General features: G+C 37.0%; 1 protein-coding gene across 2 annotated transcripts in view; it reads right to left on the minus strand.

Moving 5' to 3' along the window:
• CHM (CHM Rab escort protein) overlaps nt 1–21,612 on the minus strand; it is a 185,111-nt gene that overhangs the window by 69,463 nt on the left and 94,036 nt on the right. The window lies entirely within an intron of this gene.

Here is a 21,612-nt window from a genome sequence, read left to right on the forward strand (position 1 = left end):
AACAGATGAAGAAACACATCTTATCCTGAGTGAGAATTATTGGACACAATAAACAGCAGAATTAGATTCCCAAAACACTTTACTCAGATAGTAGAGCTATCAGAGATTATAAAATGGGTATGCTTAAAAGGGATGAATTAAAAACATAAGAATGATGGAAAGTCCAGGAAGAAGACTGTGGTAGGCTGAACAATGCCCCCATTACAGATGTTCACATCCTAATCCCTGGAACCTGTGGATATGTTCTCTTACACAGCAAGAGGGTCTCTAAAGATGTGATTAAATGAAGGATCTTGAGCTGGAGAGATTATCCTGGATTATCCCAGTGGGTGCGATGTCATCGGAAAAGTACTTTAAAAAAGGAAGCAGAAGGGTCAAAGTCAGTGAAGATTTTGAGGATGGAAACAGAGGTCAGAGTGATGCTACTGCTAGAAGGGGGTCACAAGCCAAGGAATGTAGGGGCCCTTTATAAGCTGGAAAAGACAAGAAACAAATTCTCTCCTAGAGCCCCAAGAAGGAAGATAGCCCTGCCCACCCATTTTAGACTTCTGACCTCCAGGACTATAAGATAATAACTTGTATGGTTTTAAGCTAATAAGTTTGTGGTGATTTGTTATGGCAGCAATAGCAAACTAATATAAAGACCTATAAGTATATGAATATGATTATGACAGAGGTGACATTACAGACCAATGGGGAAAGAATGGACCATTGAACAAGTGGTTTTGAGACAACTGTTTTACACCATATTCAGAATCAATCCCAGGTAGATGAAAGGTACAAATATAAAAGGCAAAGCTTCTAGAATATAGGAGGATATACATTTGAGCTCAGGGGAAAGAAATATTTCTTGAATAAGATACAAAAAGCAAAATCATAGAGAAAATCTTGAAAAAAATGAAGTATTTTAAAATTATAAACATCTGGACAACAAAAGAAAATGAAAAGCCACAGACTAGGAAAGATATGTGCAAATATCTTACAAATTATTTAAAATTATCAGTTTGGATAATAATTTGGCCATGTCTAATAAAGTTGATGATGCATACACCTACAGTGCAGCAATTCTATTAGGCATAAAACTTACAAAGACTCTCAGACATATATACAAAAGAAGACGTGTATAAAAGTAATTGTTGCTGCATTTTTTTTAGACAGCAAAACATAGTGGTTATGGGGAAGGATTCTGACTGCCTGAGTTTATACCTCAGCTATTCCACCTACTGACTGTGTGACCTTGAACAAGGTATTTAGCCTCTGCGTATCCTATTTTCTTCATCTGTAGAATGAGAATAATAGTATTTATATCACAGAGGATTCTTCTGGGAATTAAATGAGTTAATATTTGTAAAGAAGCTACACAGTGCCTGTCATACAGTATTACATAAAGCATTCATTAAATAAATAAATATAGGTACTACTTGATATACATCACATGCAACCCAAATGTCCATCAAGAGGAGAATGAACAAAAGAAAATGCGGTATATTCATATGTGTAGTAAAGAATTTAACCTGGCCCACAAAGACGTCCGGCCTTTGTTCTTGGTTTCTGGGAAGTCATCTCTAAGCCCTTGGAATGCCAAGCCTGAAAGAAGTGTCCTTGTTTGTGTGTGGCCCTTGGGGCACCAGACAGTCTAACAATATGACTTAGGGGGAGGGCTGGCCACACCAGAGTCTTAGGGTGGGGAATAGTCATGCCAGAAAGACCAAAGTGTGATTTAGGGTGGAGACTTTGGGAACTGTGGTATTTCAGTTAACCTCTGGTGGGGCTGGAGACTGAGATCAGCCCCATGGGCAAATCAGTCACACCTGAGTGATGGAGCACCAATGAAAACTCTGGACACTGAAGCTCCGCTGAGCCTCCCTGGTTAGCCATCTTCTGTGCATAGTGCTATACATCAATAAGAGGAGAATAACACGGGGAGAGGAAAACTGAAAGCTCCACATTTGGAACCGCCCTGTAATCTATCCTACACACTTCTTCCCTTGACTGATCTCAAGCTATACGCATTCCCTGTAATAAAGCATAACGGTGGGGCTTCCCTGGTGGCACAGTGGTTGAGAGTCTGCCTGCCGATGCAGGGGACACGGGTTCGAGCCCTGGTCTGGGAGGATCCCACATGCCGCGGAGCAACTAGGCCCGTGAGCCACAACTACTGAGCTTGTGCGTCTGGAGCCTGTGCTCCGCAAGGAGAGGCCGCGATAGTGAGAGGCCCGCACACCGCGATGAAGAGTGGCCCCTGCTCGCCGCAACTGGAGAAAGCCCTCGCACAGAAACGAAGACCCAACACAGCCAAACATAAATAAATAAATTAATTAAAAAATATATATATTAAAAATAATAATAATAAAAAATAAAGCATAATGGTGAGTAACAGCTTTTAGTGAGTCGTGGGAGTCCCTCTGGTGAACTATCAAAACTGAGGGTCATTTTGGGAATCCCCCAAACTTGCAGTTTGTGTCAGAAGTGTGGGAGGTCTTGTGGGGACTACACCGTCTAACTGTACAGTTGGCTTAATCTCTCACATTGTACTACAGAATACTATAAGCAATTTAAATGAATGAACTACAGCCCCATCTATCACCAGGGATATATGGCAAAAACATAAAAATTGAGTGATAATAGCAAGTTGGGGAAGAATATATCCAGAGTGATATCATTTATAAAAAGTTTTAAAACTTTATATGCAAAATAATACTATATATATATATACACACACACAATATCATTTATGGACACATATACATGTAGTAAAAGTAAACAAATATTTAAGGGAATTATGAACATGAAATTCAGGATAGTAGTTATCTCTGAGAAGGGAAAGAGTGAAAGTTACACTGAAGGTTTCAATTGCTCAGTTTCTTTAAAAAATATATTGAGAGCAAATATGGCAAAATGTTAAGATTTGGCAAAACCGTGAGTGGTTACATGGCTGGTCTGTATATTATTATCTGTACTTTCTGAAACATCCTTAAAATACTTCATAACCAGATTATAATGAAAAATATAAATGAGTGATACAGATAAGTGACTCTCTCTAAATATGGCATAATATTCTTATTGTATTTCTAAATTCAATCATTTTAGTAGTTATGACCAAGCTAATTAAGTTAGGTAATAATTCCTTCTGGTATAGAACAACGAGGAAATCAGGGTTTTTTTTCCCATTGAAAAATTTAGACTAATACAAGAAATGGCACACTAGAGCAAGCAAGCAAAATTTCATGTGTTCAGAAACCCTTTAGACTGCAAATTGTACCCAGGACATTAGCTACAAGATATTCTCTTCTCCTTGTTTATCTTGTTCACCAGTCACATATCAAATTATGAAACTATTTATTACCTGCGTTGGTTCACCTGGTATTATTTGAGACATTGTACTCAGATTCTAAAGAGTGTTAGATGAGGTCATATTTCTGCTGGACTGTTTAGCTACATTTCTCAAGTGATATTCTGCCTCCTGTTATTGGTAAGGGAATACTGATACAGTGAAATTGATGTGATCACGACAAACAGCCCAACTTTCACCATCAATTTCCTGATGATATTGAAGATCATATGCACATGAAATGTTACTGGCCCACTAAAAACAAATAGGCTGAATTAGGTTAAGGCCCCAATATGGACAAGCAAGTTAAAAGTGTGAACCACATGATTAGTATTCTCATTAGCCTGGCAATATCTTTTTCATGTGAATAGTAGCACCAGTGTTTCCAACTTCCTCTTAAGTAGCTACAGATGAGCTGTTACCAACTGACCTGTGGAGTTTTTCATTTCACTTAGACTGGTACGTTTCTCTCTCTCTCTCTCTCTCTCTCTCTCTCTCTCTCTCTCTCTCTCTCTCTCTCTCTCTCTCTCTCTCTCTCTCCCTCTCCCTCTCCCTCTCCCTCTCCCTCTCCCTCCCTCTCTCCCTCCTCTTTCTCCCTCTCCCTCCTTTCTCTCTCCCTCCTCTCTCCCTCTCCCTCTCCTCTCTCCCCCTCTCTCCCTCTCTCTCTCCCTCCCTCCCTCTCCCCCTCCTCTCTCCCCCTCCTCTCTCCCTCTCCCTCCTCTTTCTCTCTCCCTCCTTTCTCTCCCTCCTCTCTCTCTCCCCCTCTCTCCCTCTCTCTCTCTCTCTCTCTCTCTCTCCCCCTCTCTCCCTCTCTCTTTCCTTCTCTCTCTCTCCCCACCCCCAACACACACATCAATTCCCCCTCTGGGGAAAAACAATTTTTTTTTTTTTTTTTTTTTGCAGTACACGGGCCTCTCACTGTTGTGGCTTCTCCCGTTGCGGAGCACAGGCTCCGGACGTGCAGGCTCAGCGGCCATGGCTCACGGGCCCAGCCACTCTGCTGCACGTTGGATCTTCCCGGACCGGGGCACGAACCCATGTCCCCTGCATCGGCAGGCGGACTCTCAGCCACTGCGCCACCAGGGAAGCCCGGGAAAAACAATTTTAAGTATCTTCGCAGATTGCAAGAAAGGCAAGGGGATCAAGTTCAGAATTAGTCAGAGATTGTATAAGGTTAAAAAAGCATAAAACATGTCATAGATTACAAGTTTATCAAAAGCATGAGAAATCCACTTAACTAAAATGAAATGCAATTTTCTACAGAGACCTCCTTTCATTATATATTGCACTTGTTTATGAAACATATTGCTACTTTAGTATATAATATTATCAAGTATCTTTTTGTTTGAAAATTCATTTCTATGAAGTTTTTATGGTAAATGAGACCTCTGAAAAATACATTTAAATATAAAATGTAATAGAGGCATCTATATTTATTTTAGTAAGCCATGAAAAAATTACCAGGTTTTCAAAAACATGATTTATTAACAGTGGACATATACTATATGGAAGAAACATAAGAACGTAAAGATGTTAAGAACTGGTTTGTGAGGATGATGGTGAATATTACAGAGGAAGAAGTACAATAATGACACTGTCATGATAATCCAACAAATTTCCTTTTAATTTTAAATGTGAACATAGGAAGTATTTTGTGCTCTTGGAAAGATGACTTGATATCTTCTGTAAGTGTCTGTAACTGCAAAAGCATACAGTTGTATGTATATGTGTTTTTCATACTGCTTCTCACTGGCCTTTTTTCCCCTACAGCAGGTTTACCTGTTAGGGGAGCTATGTGTTGCTCACAGTGGTGGCATTTGTTCTTTCTCACTTCAGTATTTTCATCAATGTACCTAGTGCCCAAGTGACAAAAAACAGTGTTTTGTAAAAAGTGCCGGGCAAAATGATGGGATTGATGAAAACTCCACTGTGTGATATTCTTATGAAGCATTATCACACTTAGTCTTTTTAAAAAAAATGTTTGTGGTTAGGGGAGAGCTACTTGGTGGTAATGAGCCACTGAGGAACTCTTTTATGAATGGGTAAGAAGCACAGCAGCAGGCAGTTCTTGAGAGCTGCATTCAAAACTCATTTACATGAGAAGTAGGGAATTACATGAGAAGTGAAGAAATAACTGTTGGCTACATAGTGGTCTTTGGTGCACACAGTCAATAATAATGACAACAATACAAATAATCAGCATGGCTAGCACTGAGTGCTCACTAAATGCCAGAAGCTTTACATGTATTAACACATTGTATCCTACAAATCCATGAGGCAGATTTTTAGAGATTTGGAAACTGAGGGAAAGAGAGGTCAAGTGACTTGCTTAAGGTCATTTAGTAAACGGTACTGCTGAATAAAAACTCAGGCGATCTGGCCCCAGTGGCTTCTCAGTTAACCATCATACAAACTGCTTCACTGTCAGTACCATCTTTTTTGGTGTTATGAAGGAAAGCAACACGGAGTCAGTCAAAGTTACTCTTAGAATTGTTCTAATTCCTGACGAGTTGTAAAGATTATTACAAAGAGTAAAATAACTCCTCAATTTCTACATTGTCTCCTAAAAAGTACATGTTTATTCTCTATCTTTAATGTTAAATGGATTATGTGTGACTTCATTTTAGTTAGAACATAGCTCAGAGTAAGAATAACCATGGGAGTTCTCATCTTTAGAGTACTTAGCAAATTATGAATACTTTGCAATTCACATTTTAAAAAGTGATTTATAAAGTATATATTGGTAAGCTAGAGATTTTTAAACAGAGAAAGTGCTGTTAGTAGAAAGAAAACACTTTACCATTAATTCTTTGGGAGGTAATAAGGTTCTACAAGACACGTTTTCTTCCAGTGCATTAAATGGCAGCCTAGTGATCCAAGGGTTAACATGCCTTTTGATGGACAATTAAGCTGCCAAAGATGGTGAACATCAATGACTATGATGCCAGTCAGGTCCCAGATTTCCCAGTTCATATCAGCCATCCTGGGGCCTAACATAATGCCTGGCAAGACAGCTCTGTACATCTACCTTCTAGAGTGTACTATGGGGCTAAGAGGCAAGCAAGTATACGTTTTATGGGACTTAAAAAACATCTACAAACATACTAAATACAGTAGGTAATACTATCAAAAAAAAAGTCACTACAGAAATACATTTGAAACACTTTATCAAATACCATTAAAAACAAACCAAACAAAAAAGTCCATTATAAGAGAGTTCTGAGTGACCACTGATCATCATCACTGTGCTGTAGTGACACTTCAGCTTAACCTGTACTGATACAGAAGTTCCAATCAACAGTAATTAGGCAAGTCTAAGTTTCATTAGAGACAGACAAGCTTCAGTGATTCCATCTATCTATACAAAGTTCAACTGCAGTTACTTATTTGTAACTATATTCAGACACATACATCTATCAGAGCACTACATTTAAAGTAACATATTGAGCTTTCCATCATGTTTAACCAGTGCCTGCTGGTCTGAAAAACCTGTGTGAGGAGTCTTACATGTAGGTGTATGTGTTTATTTTTAAACATTTAAATACACACATACACACAGTGGGTCCCAAACGTCTTAGTGCTGTTGACACACACATACTTTTAATATATATTACATAGAATAGAGTATGTTTATGGGTTACATACTTACATTGCATATTTATACTACTACATCATGTTAACTGGTTACATATTTATATTACTTAGCAGGGTGTTTACTTATACTACCATCCTTTTTTCCCTTTTTTTCTACTTTCTTCCAGCAGGAAGTAGGGAGAAGGAGGGTGACTGTATAGTGGGTGTCAGAAATGAATGATGCATTTTTCCTGTAGTTGGTCTGTCTCCTGGGAATACAAAATTGGGCAGCATGTAAGTCACAGCATCATCTCCCCCCTCCACTCAATATCTCCCCAACAACTGAAGCTAGTGTCATCCAACTCAGCATAGACTTCCTATTGGCCCAGAACTGAATGCTTTCTTGAGAGCAAGAGCTACACAACAGGGAATGATTCCTGAAGCCTCAGGAAACAGTTATGTTCATAACAATCCCAAGCTAGGCCTCATCCCTTGCTATAAGTTCTTGGGATTCATTACTATGAAGTTTTAGACTATGCAGCAAGACCATGAAAAAAGAAAGAAAAACAAAAAAACCAAAAACACCTCAAATGAGTGCTCCATTACAGCGTGGTCTCATTCACAGTGATCCAGTATGATCCAGTATGATGATATTGGTCATGGTGATAGAACCCAAAGGAACTTGTTTAGCAAGCAGTGATCACCAAAACTAAAAGGTCACTAAAAGTCAAGTGTAAAATCTCAGTCATGATGTACAAATTGCACAGAGATCAAGAGATCAGCTCTTAGAGGTGGTTGTGCAATCCATGTGGATGGTCAACCTCTGGAGTCAGGCTGCCTAGGTACCTATCTGGATTGCCCCACTTACTAGCTGTGTGACTATGCTTCAGTTCTCAAGACTATAAAATGGGGATAATAATAAAACCTATCACATAGGGTTGTTGCGTGGATTAAATGAGCTAATGCCTGTGAAGTGCTTATTCTGTGCCTGATACACCATAAACATTCAATAAATTGTAGCTTTTGTTGGCTATCACCTTCTATAGCAAAGAGGACAATGATTAAAGACTGTACCACCCATGTGGGGTTTATAAGGCTAAACTGCCATTACTATGAGAATCTGCCTCCAGGTGTTCAAGGCCTGTAGTTTCTTCTAATACAATTTAAGCAACTTAGGTACCTAGTCAAGTCAACTACCTTCCCCAGAGGAAACTGTGAGAGTTGTAAGAGAACCGCTGATGCTGATGAGCGCTGAGATTTACTTCTTCATTCCTAAATATTTATGAAACTAGGCCTACTATGCATCAGCTGTAGTTCTGGATATTAGGGATATAAAAGTCAACAACACAAACACTGTCCTTGCTGACACATAACTTATCTAGTACACAAGAGAGACAAGAAATAAATAGTAAACAGTGATATGTGTTCTGAAACAGTAAAACAGGATAACGTGAGGGTGATACATGGGTCTGAACATTAGATAGGATAATCAGGGAGAGCCTCTTTGAGGAACTGATATTTGAGCTGAGACGTAGGTGACCAGAAGACATCAACTATGTGAAGATCTAGAGAAAGAATATACTAAGCAGAAGAAACAGCAAATTTGAAACTTGGAAGTGCAGAGTAGCTCGGTGTATTTGAGGAAGAGAGAGAGCACCAGTGGGGTTGGAATGTAGTGACTTAGGGAGAAATATCGTATGAAATGGGGTCACAGAGATAGCCAAGGTCTTGACCATGCAGGGCTTCAAAGGCCACAGCAAAGATATTGAATTTTATTCTAAGAACAATGAGAAGCCACCAGAAGGTTTTGAGCAGGACAGTGACACAATCAGACTTGTATTTTTTTTTTTTTAAATGAGCCTGGCTGCTGTCTGGATAATTGTCAAGGGGGCAAGAGTGAAAAAGGGGAGGCCAATTATGTCTGCAGTAGACCAGCGAGAGATGATGGCGGCCTGAAGCAGGGTCATGGCAATAGAGACGAAGTGGAGAGACTGGGGACATATTTGAGACATAAAGCTGACAAGAATTGCTGATGGACTAGATATAGCAGGAAGATATCTTCCTGAAGACAAGTTTAAGGTAATGCACATATCCATGAGAGCAGTCTCCCCTCTGAAGTGTGTAACAATCAAATTCAACTGCTCAAGTCTGGTACAGTCTTCCCGTACAAGCAGCGCTTTGAAGGGCTTCTGCAGAAACCCTCTTCCTCCACCTGGGGTGTGGTTATTAGAGTCAGCTATTTGTTACAAACTCAACAATCACTAACTCCTGACCATTCATCAAAATTACTACTTAATACTAATTTCTACACAGGAGGGCACAATGAACGGATTAGTTTCTGTGCTTTCAAGGAGTTACCATGGGCCTGGAAGGGCACAGCATTATTAATGATTCAAGAAATTATATGGTATAAGTATCTGAGTCAGTGGGTCTTTTGATGCAAATTTCACACTCACTGAAAAGGTTGTGGGCAGATGGATTGCCCTTTAGGCACTGCCGTCACTCTGGGAAGGCATTATCATCATGCTTAACTTAGAAAAAGCTGCCAAAAAGCAGTACATAGCCTTCAGAAAACTCACTCCCAGAAACTGCCCCTATTTTATAGATCTTAGCCATATATCTAGCTTCCTCTGTTCTTGGTGACATTCGGTAGATGATTCATTCTTTTTTTGTTCCAGCTTTTCCAGCTGTCCTTAAATTTAACTTTCTGTGGGAAAAGTCACAATAAAACTATATGTATTGGATGACAGAAACTGATCTGTATGTAATAACTGCACCAGGGGCTCAGAATAAATTAGCATAAATTATAGAGTACAAGTCATCATTCAATCTTTAAAAAATAAAGTCTTCCAAAAATACTGGGGGTCAATTTATACGCTTGGGTCACAACCTGGGTTCTGTATCTACAGTTCTTGTGTAAAATGGCTCCCTGGTTTGTAAAAGGGCCAGAATCACCATGCCAACTCAATGATTCTTCAATACAGCCCATCACAATGACATCCACAGAGCTTTTAATGAAAAATCACTGGTGTTTCCTGACTACTCTTTAAACATATTATAAACTAAGCTCTTGATAAAACTGAATTTTTCAGTCTGAACACTCAGGCTAATAGCCTCATGTTTCTTATTTGCCACATGTCTGCTAAGGCAAATTCATTTAAAAATAGATCTTTCAAATTCAAAAGAAAGCCTTTTGTTCAAACTTTTGGGATGTAGCAAACATGTCTACAGTAAACCAACTTATGTTCTCCATGAGATTTCTTTTGATTAATCTCCTTTCTCAGACTTTCTCTGTTTGACATTCTGTAAATGACATACTCATCTCTTGTTTGAATAATCCTTATTCAAACCCTTGATCCATTTTCCTGCGTAGTCTTCAAAACTCAAATTGTACAAATAACACAGGTAAAAAGGCATCAATTTTCAATCAGGACAATAATATACTCTTTTATTTCTAATGCCCTTTATGATTATGTCAAGTATTATGTAAGTCTTTCTGAATGTAGACACAAGAATACCCAAAGCAAATATCTTCAGAGATCCCTACATAATGACCCCTGGATCCCTTTCATGAGCTGAAAAATATGTGCACAGCCATCTTCTCAGACATAGTCTTTCATGCTATTTTCCTGCCTTCTCACATTGCCTTGTGAAACAGCCCTTCAGCTAATACTCTTCAGCTTAGTATTTTACTATCTACAAGCTCTCAGTGTCAACTATAAATTGGAAAGCAACTGGGAGAGTTACTATGCTGACCCCCCAATCATTTAAAAAGATGTTAAAAAAAAAAACCCAAACATTGATCCTTAGGAGAGCCTACTGTAAAAACCTCTCCATGCAAGTAAGAGCTCATTTAAACCACCCGTTTGTTTCTTCCTTCCTGTGTTTAAGCTAGATCTCTATGCATGACTAAACATTATCCCCAACCCCATGGGGAGAGGACATTTTTTTAAAGCAGTCTTGGTATAAAATCTTATCAAAGGCTTTTTGAAAATCTAAACTGTTCACTGGCTCCGCCTTGTTCACACCTTATTTACCCCTCTCAAAGAACCCTGTTAGATGCTGAGGTATAATTACCTCACAAAAACCATGTTCTTTCCTCCTGTGGGTTATATGTTCAATAACTTCACCCTTTAGCTATTTATTACAAAACTGACTCTCAAGTCGAATAGTTAGCCTTATTCCTCTGTGGTTCCTTGGGCTCCTTCTTTAAACTATGCACCCTTTACACCTCTACAAACCAAAGCAATTGATTTCCTTCAACTGTCCCTCCCAACCTGAACCCCTGCCCAAGCCTGTCACATTTTAAACTGAGATGGTTCGCACACAAAAGTGACCCAGGGCTCTGCAATCCCAGATCCTTTCATTTTTTTTTTCCTTTGTTGACAATTCATATAGTAAAATAAAACAAAGTAGAGTCACTTCTGTTGGGCAAATCCTAGAAATGGCCTGCAAACCTTCTCAGTTCAAAGGTTAATGGTACTGGCCTGGGACCTGAAGGTAGAGCTGTCAGCCATGATTCACCTCTGGCTGTGTTATGAGACTGAAAGTGCTCAAATTAGCCAACCAGTTACCTGCCCTGCACTAATTTGCAGTAGATGCAAAAGTATTAAGTCATGGACTTAGCCCTCTGTTAAGCATATGAGACAAATGACATTACTAAGCGCAATAACTAGAGAAAAACTGAAGATTATATTATGTGGTAGAGACTAAAAGCATTCTAAAAGTGATTTCAGAGAAGGAAGAGGTCAACATGTTGGAGGAGGCAGAATTACAGAAACAGAGAAAACCTTTACAACAGCTGGACCAATTCCCTGTTACAGAACATCAGAGAAGTTAAACTACTTGCCAAAAAGCACACAGCTTCTTGCAGCCAGAGGTACTGGAAGATCTGATGGCTGGCCCTGAATCAAGCTTTGGAAGAGGAAAAGGGTAGGCTGTTAGGGGTGGGGGCTGACTCTAAAAGGTGAGAAAATATAAGGAAATGTATAAAGGTGAGAATGTATATAGATATCTGAATAACTGAATGGATGTACAAACTGGGGAATGACAAGAAGGAGTTGAAGGATCAAATGATTATGGAATGGGGTTAAAAGGTAGGTAGAAGCGTTGGATCTGATGTGACAGACAACAGAATGCCACTGGAAGTGACATGTCATCTCAATGAAGGTGGCAGATACTGGGAGCAGGAGGGCTGCTAAGGGTTACAGCAGGAACCCAGTTAAGTGATAAGTCCTGGATCATGGCAGAAGAGTGGAAACTGAGGAAAGCATAACTCTAAGAAATTGAGAAGAAATAACACAGTAATTAGGACAGAGTCAAAGTTTAACCCCAGAATTTCTAGGCTGTCAACTTGTGACAAGAAAAATATCGCTGGAATGCTTGTGGTTTCCTTAAGGGGTGCTCAATTTATATAGTAACTCAAAATCCAAGTCTAGACTTCGCAAATGGTATGTGCATGGTATAAATACACTACCTACCACAGTTGCTAACTAAGAGTTTGATGTAATGAAGAAGAATTTTAGAATGGCTATAATAATTTTCAAAAAATCTCAATTTGGTGAAAAATATCAGCCTCTTAAATGCACAAATAAAAATTGTCATTTACCTATAGCAAGGAGTTGCCAACTGGAAGTCCATAGGATAAATCCACCTGTAGATAAGTTTTGTATGACATCACAGTTAAAAAAAAATTCCCTTGGCAAAAACGATCTGTATCTCTAGCTTCTTTGAATAAGAGAAAATCTGACAACAATGGGTCTGCAATTCAGACTTAGGGTCCTATAGCAGCTGCTCCCTTTAGATGCATCCTGTGCTCAACAGTTCAGTGTGGTCTCTATCACTCCCAACATGTCCTTCCCAACTTCACTTCCTTTCTATGACCTGATTGGTCCCTGGAGACATTTGTCATTGCAATCCCTATGCCTCTGTTGTTCACTAAGTTTTCTTTTGATATTTTTATTTACCTTGTCATGAATGTTGTATGTTAAACGACTATTATTCAGGATGTTGTTCATTACAATTTAAAATAAGGATCTTCTAAAAGAAAAAGAAATCCATTAAAGACACAGCAAAATGCAAATGTTAACAGAATTGGTAGAATTCTGACAGTGTTCATTCATTTTATTAGCTATAGAAGATACTGAAAAAGGGAAAGGTATTTGATGTTCTGAGGTGGCCACAATTTATTTTTCTGAAAACAAGTAGGGTGTTTCCATTTCAAATTGACTGTAACAAGTAATGGAGGAATCTTGGGAAGGCTTGTGAATTATCTCAGCTTCCTTTAGATTAAAAAAAAAATCTACCTATGAGAGGCAGTGTTAAATCAAAGGTTAAACCTTATTTTGAATTCCTCTTACTTAGAATGCTAACACATTTTATACTTCGGTTATTTACTATTTAATACAGAGATATTCTTTGTACTTTTCAGACATTAAAATTAACACAATGAAAATACAAATTTGAAAAATAAGCAATGGTCATTCATGTGAAATTCACATCTGGGTCTGCCTAATGACAGAGAATAAAGACAATTTTCCTCACTTGTGAACATGTCTTCCTCTGTCAAACTAAAAGGAAAAAAAGAAAAATGTCACTTTCAAAGATACAAAATAAAATAATTATACTGCACATTAATTAGAAAAAGTGACAACTTGTTTTCTAAGTTCACAAAGTCTCGGATTTTTTTCAAATATAAATTTATTTTAATAGGCTCTGACAGATGTAATGCTTGACTGCACAAAGCTGTGGTTAGAGTTTAAGTATCATCAGCTATGAGTGGTGGAGATCTACCATTCCCATACATGCAACTGTAAAAAATACAAAGCTCAGCAGCAAGAAATTTCCCACTTGTCCCACTGTAATTAAGTTAAAAAGAACATGCGAATCCAAGTAAATAAGTTCCTGAAGAATAAGAAGCACTGAGTTTAATGAGATATATTTTTTTTCTGTTTCATATATTAAGCTGCCACTTCAATTACTTGTTCATAACAAGCTCAAGTAAAATTCATAAAAGCAACATAATATCTATCCAATATATTATTCAGATAATTGTATATATTTGGAGCATAACCTAACTCTTTGATGCCATTAACCCCAAACAACAGACATTTAAACTGATAGAAGTCTAATTGAGTACTGCTTCCAACAGTGATTTAGATTTTACTGAGAGCAGACCAACACTGTACTCACTTTCAACTTTGCCCTGGTGACATCAAATTGTATTACAGATAAAATTGTGAAAATTTTTGGCTGGTAGCCCTTATCCTACATAGCCTTTAAAAATCCAATTTCAGTGCCTATCAAGGTAGGAATCAGCAGTGGTAATTTTTTTTTTAATACAGATGCAAAACAATAGGACCCATTACTAGCTGAACTTTTGACAGCACTATTCATGATTTATGAGTTTGTATATAATTTGATTATTCTATTAATTCTGCTGATTACTGCTTCAGCTAATAAACTGAAGGTCACTTCCAAAATAAATCTTCATTACATTTCACAGAAAGTAACTGCCTCCAACTAGTTGTTTTCTCTAATTAAAAACTAATGTTAACAAGAAAGAAAATAGACTTCAGGGTTACTGCATCTGTTGCTACAAGAAAAATGTACTGTGTGGATATAATGTTCCCAGGACAAATCCAACAAAACAGAAAGTATCTCTTCATCTAATTTCTTTACTTTCAAAATGGAAGAACTATTTTATACATATCCATTTGTACTAATTTTGAAATTACAAGAATAAAATCTGAACTGTATTAATGCTTGAGAATTTGAAAACAAAGAATCTTTGAAAATATTCTTTAAATTCATTAATGTAAAATGTAAGGCAATGTTTTCATTTCTAAAGTTATAAATGTGGGATTCTATTCAATATATATGAAAAATGAACAGTAGGTCTTTGCCTTAACCTGAGTTTTTCCTAAAGGTGGCAAGAGACCTTCTCTGCCGCTTAAGATAAATACTGGGCACAAGGCCCTGACAGCTTTGGAGGGAGATCAGAGGAAAAATGGCAAGGGCTCACATTAATATATTATTCTTATTTAATCTATTTTTACACACAGAACATTCTGTGTCCTGGATTTAATGCTTCATTTTATTATTTTTTTAAAGTTCTCTAGACCTTCAGCTGAGGTCCTATCATCAAAGCTGTTGAATCATACAACTACACAAACCAATAAAGAAAATTAAACATGATGCATATTTTTCCACAGAAGTCAAAAAGTAATCCTCAAACAGGAAATCATATTTCAAAAGATAGAAAGTTTGCATATAAGAAATTATTGGGACACAGAGATGCTACAAAGAGCAGGTAGCAGTGATTTGTACGCTCACCCATGGCCTCAATTGGGGTACTGTCACAAAGTCCACTCTAACTTGCTCATTGTGCCCTGGTCATATTAACCTTTCTATAACTCAGAAGACCCCAACTTAGACCTTTGACACAGTTCCCGCTGCCTAGAATCTTTCCTCAAATCATTGAAAGCTGAAACGGTACAATCTGTGGTGTCACTACACTCAAATGCCACCCCCTGAGTGGCCTTCCCTGACCATCACAGCATCTAATGGGGCACCTCCCTGCCCCGACCAACAGTCACTTCCTTCCATATCATCCTGTATTTTCTGCACAGTACATATAATTCTCTTAAATTTTGTCTACTGTCTTTCCATCCAACACTCTTCAACATTCCCACCCCACCAGAGACGTTCTGTTTCCAACAATGTATGTCTAGCACCTACAGAAGAGCTAGTATAAAGCATTCAGTACATGCATTTATTAAATGAATTCTAATTTTTATTCTAAATTTGCATATGATAAAACAGAGCGCTCAAATTTATAGTCAACGCTCTCCTAACTTTTCATGTAAAACAGTATTCGTTTTAGGTCTTTGGTAAAAAACTCAGTAACTGTGACCCAGTGAGTGAGTGAGTGAGTGTGTGTGTGTTTGAGTGTGTGTGACAGTGTATGGGTGTTTAGACAAAACGCATATGGCTACCAAAGAATGAACAAAAACTGCCAATGTATTGGTGGTAACAAACATAATGAACACTCTTACTAGGCTCCTCCTGATCAAGAGTACACATCTGCAAGACACGTTAGTGGCTCAATCTTTGGCCAGGGAAGATATCCGTTTCCAAGAGGACATATTCAGTGGAAAGGAAAAAAAAAATGAGATCAGAACCTGTTTAAGTCTCCAAGGTCTCAGAAACTTTTTGCAGTTTACAGGTTTATTTTAAACTTTCTAATGTAGGAAAAGCTGATTTCAGTGAAACTTCAAGTTTCTAGTTTAATAATAATAATAACTAGTATTCTTTACTCCTGTAAAAAAGTAGTACATAAACATATAAACATTGAACTATTTTCTACACTATTCCTACATTCTGGGAAAAAATGTTTTGACTCTGATAATTTGACCTTGGAAATATACACTCTTCTTCCCAGTCCTCACTGGAACCTTGTGAAAACACATTAAAAAAAAAGAGGGTGTGTGTAATCCTTTCCCATAACTTAATTTCCCCAGTATATGGACTCAAGCATACCTCTTTTAACTCTAATGGGAAATTCAAGTTTTTATCAAGTTATTTACAGAAGGATCAGTTTTTTCCTTTGTCAATAAACAATGTAAATATTTAAAAAGGCAAAACGTGCTTACAACACTAGAAGCCATGGTAGGGAAAAAAAAAAGCTTTAACATTCTCAGACTTAGACAACAACAACAAATTTGTTTATCCAATGATACTTTCCATATTGAGCAATCTGGAGGAACTGTTTTGGTTTTCAAGCATTAGAGTAGTTTTGACACTATGCATAAATTAAGGCTGGGATACTAAGTAAATAACAGGATGGTCAAAGTAAAGAGGATAAATGTTAAGAAGGCTATTTTAAAAACCAAAATGATTCAAAGTAATTCTGATTAAAAAAATTATCTCACTAACTTAATTTTTACATTCTTCATACTTTCTATACTATCTAAATTTCTTATCATAAGCATGGATATTCTGATAAGCAGAAAGAGAAAAAAAATATTTCCTTTTAGGAAAAAAATAAAGCTCAACTTGCTGCAATGTATAACCAGGAAATGTACAGTAGCACGTTAGGAAAGAAAACAGCAAAAGAGTATCCGAGGCTTATTGAATATATTTATGCACTGCTGAAGACACATCTTTCAATTGGCTTTATGGAATTAAAAATACATAAAAATCTAGAACCACAGAGATAGCTCATATATCTTATATACTATGTTTTTCTTCTGAACAAGACATCTAAAATTATGTTTTCCTTTATTCCTAGAACACAAGGAAACATACATATTGGCTGTTAATAAGCTACCTTCCATTTGGTAAGGTAAAAGTGATAAAAGCCATCACTCATAGGTGAATTCCAGATTTTGTATGAATTTTATGCTAAGTTTAATAACATAGTGGTTCTCAACCTTGGTACTCTGCAATACAGTGTGCCTTAAGCTTGTGGGAGAAAAAAAAAAGGTGGCGTTACAGTGAGACTTATGCAGAGACTATAGCCTCTCAACAAGGCCAAAGCCTGAGTGGGTCAAACATGCAAATGGATGGATGCCCCATGTATGCTGATAAAGAAAGGGCTTGAGAACTACTGGTTGTCTAAATATCCTATTCTTAATAAAACAAAAAAGCATCCTACATCACAGAGAACCTCAAAGCTGTCCAAGTACCTTTCACTACGCTTTTGTGCTTTGCTGTCTTCGGCACCCTTTTTGCTACCGGGATTTTATTTCCCAGACAAGTAGCGTGTTTTTCTCATACCATTTCAACATATTAACTACATGCTCCAAACTGACATTAAGGAATTAAACCCACTTAGGTTTGCAAACTTAGCTTTGTATCCCTAGAGAAAACATTCCTACTTATGGGGAGATTTTACCCATGGTTTGACATCTTCCAGGAGGAACAAAATGCACAGAAGCTCAAGTTTAATCTGCAAGGTTGACAGATTCATTTTCTTAATCTCACTAACTATATATCATATATGAGGGTATTTAAAAGACCTTTCTGAATGCAGTGATCAGGCCAATTTTACTAGTATTCTGTGACTAAGATCATTCCCATAAAGAATGGTTAACAGCAGAAACATTCAGTCTGCTCAACTGACTGAACATCAAGAGCATCAGTATATTTATTGGGCCCTTAAAAATACCAGCTCCAAAGTTTACATTCCAAGGAAAATTCTTTTCTACTCCAGCCAGTATTCAGGAATAAAGCAATATCTTTTCTCATGTAAGTTTTGATAATATTAGATCTCTAATTATTATATACCAAAAAGTGTATTGGAGATAAGTAATAGTCTCATTATGGCCAGAATATTTAAAATTTGAAAGAAGATAACCAAATGCTTCTGCTTTACACTTGATTTATCTGTACCATACAGACACTGCCTTAGTCTGCTGGTTTTAAAAGAGTCCATTTTAAGCATTAAAAGGTTCATGTCCTAAACAGACATTCAATAGTGGTTTTTATTTCTACTTTAGAAGTACAAAGAAAACTAATGCTTGTTTTCAACTGATTTGTTTGTGAAACAAGTACATCATAACATGCACTACCACAATGCAGGGAAAAGTCAGGTCTAACCTCACAAAAAAGGGACAAGCAACAAAGCCAGTTCTAGGCAGGGGAGGAGGTGTTGTACTAGATTTCAGACAGCAGTGGCTCTGATCCTGGTACATCCACCTCTATCCTAGGACCACTACAGGATGACAGTTAAGTGTTGATTTTGAAGACATCATGGAAGGTGGAAACACTTCAGTAAAAAATTTGGCTCTCAATTCATTAAGCATTTGGAACCACTCCACTATACCTAAGAACCTGAATTCACATCTGCACAACTTAAGAAACTTGGAAATTTTAAAATTTTGTATAACAAAGGCTCATGTAGTGCTTATCATGAGCCAAGTACTCTTCTAAGAGCTTTGCAAATATTCATTTCCTTAATCCTCATAACAGCCCTATATTGTTATTCCATTGTTATATAGGAGGAAACTGAAAACACAGGGTGGTTAACCAGTAGGTAAGTGCCAGAGCCAGGATTCAAACTCAGAAAGTCTGGCTTCAGAGTCTCTACTCTTAACTACTACACTATGCTACCTCTAGGATATGATATGTTAAAACATAAAATTAGGATCAAAGTTAATTGTTCATTCAACAAATGTATGTAATTCAAAAGAGGTTATTTTAGAGTTAATTCCTTCTATTTTTAAATGCACCTGAAGAATATGGGTCTATGCATATGGGACCACAATTAAAGATTATAGATTCAAAAATGAGTATTTTCAAATTCAAATATAAAAGAGATTTACTTAAGAAAAATAGCCACACTGTGATCCCGTTGTTCTTTTTTTTTTTTTTTTAACATCTTCATTGGAGTATAATTGCTTTACAATGGTGTGTTAGTTTCTGCTTTATAACAAAATGAATCAGCTATACCTATACATATATCCATTTTTCTTTTAAAAACTCCAGTTGGGTAAGCAAAAAGTTTGAAAAATATGGCTGTTTACAAATACATGTGCACTTGTATGAATTAACGTAGGGATACCAGTCTAAATGTAAGTTAAAAATTACAGGTTTATTATATTCAATGTATGTGAATTAAAAACTGTAGGAGTAATTAAAATAATTAGTTGAAACTAGTTTGGCTTCTTGAGTAGGCTAAATATACCTTCCTGTTTATGCTACTCATTTGTTTAGCAAACTCTGTTTACATACAGAGTATAAAGTAAAAACATTCAAATTGTTATGAATGTTTAACTGGTGAGATTAAAATTGGTGAAGTTTTGCCATATGGAAGTGGGGTGTTTTTTTGGCAAAACTTTTATTCTATTTCAATATATCAGGCAAGTGAGAACCTATTGCCTAATTTGGGGAGAGGGGAGAAGATGAGGCATGAACAGATAGAAAAATAAGGAGGAGGAATGGTTAAAAGCTACATTAATTATTTCAGCCCCAAGAGAGCTCTCTTTTACAAATTATTTCTCTAGTACCTGAAAGATAAAACAGTTTCTGTCCTGCAGTATTTAATTTCTTTCCATGGTAATTTCTAATTCCGTTTTCAAAATATTTAACTTATTAAGCACCTATTATGTGCCAGCCAAAGTTCTAAGCAGTTAACTATGTATGAGAAAAGTATACCAAATTCAATAGTAAAAAAAGAAAAATTATGGAGTACCCATTTACGCGTTAGGAACTACAGGAGACATAGAGATGACTTAATTTTATACCGCAAATATATCTATCAACAGACTTAAATTATTAGGTAATTTAATTACATAATTAAATTCTAAATCTAGTTTGTATAAACTGGTCTACAATATATAAATTAATGTTTCAGTAATTACAAAAGCATTAATTCTAAATATCGAAACTGTGAAGTCATTCAATTTTTGTTATAATACCCTACATCAGTGTTGGACAATTTTCAACATACTTTCCCTAACATCATCACATTTAAGTCTCACAATAGCCCAGGTCAGGAGGTAGGGTTAGATTTAATTACCCATAATACAGGTAAAACAATTGAGGCTCTGAGAATTTAAATGACATGTTCAAGTTCATGCAAGTAATAACATGACAGAGCTAGAATCAGAACCCAATTCTAAGACTGATACTTTCATAATACATGGAAAACTTTCTTTCTTGGAAATAGGACAAGGTATTTTATAAAAAGATTCCGTTTTTGAGCATTCCTTACTAAAGTAGAATATAAACTGATGAATAATTGGAAATGAACAGCTTTGTTACAACTATAGATGATCACATTAATTAGATCAATCTGGAACAAAACCAAATTAAACAAGGGAAGTGAAGAGAACGTCTGGAAACCTAGCTATCTAACATAGCTGGCAAATAAAGCCTTAGATCTTTGTAATCTGGCTGCCCTAAGGTTTTTTTTTTTTCCCTCTTTGAATTGACTGGAAAATAAACACACTTCACATATTATTTCTATTACAGTTGCATAATAATATATTGGCTCCAAAGAGATGGGTTAAGAATTGTTTTGAATGATACTTAAGTTAGTCTATGCAATCACACAGTGTTACCTTTCAATTTAATCAAACTAAAATTCCAGCTCTAAACATGGACTTAATTGAAATATCATTGGACTTAATGCGAATATCACTCTTGCCCTATATATAGTCAGCCACCTTTCACTCTAATACAAGTTATTAGAATTATTTTAAGACCTGGAATAGCACACATAGACCTGGCATAGTTACTTGAGGAGAAAATGATTGGGTGAGTTTAATCTAGTATCTGAATAGCACTGAAGGGGGAAGGGGACTATTAGTAAAGTAGAACCTGAAACTGTATAATTTGTGTAACCAATATAATTCTAATATATTCGTAAGAGTCACAATAAATGCTCCAGCACCACACACTTAAGTGTAATATGTTTTTTTAAAATTAATTAATTAATTTATTTATTTATTTTTGGCTGCGTTGGGTCTTCATTTCTGTGCGAGGGCTTTCTCTATTTGTGGCAAGCGGGGGCCACTCTTCATTGCGGTGCGCGGGCCTCTCACTATCGCGGCCTCTCTTGTTGCGGAGCACAGGCTCCAGACGTGCAGACTCAGTAGTTGTGGCTCATGGGCCTAGTTGCTCCGCGGCATGTGGGATCTTCCCAGACCAGGGCTCAAACCCGTGTACCCTGCATTGGCAGGAAGATTCTCAACCACTGCGCC

This window comes from Mesoplodon mirus (genome assembly GCF_964341445.2).
Source record: "Mesoplodon mirus genome assembly, chromosome: X".
NCBI classification, from domain to species: domain Eukaryota; kingdom Metazoa; phylum Chordata; class Mammalia; order Artiodactyla; family Ziphiidae; genus Mesoplodon; species Mesoplodon mirus.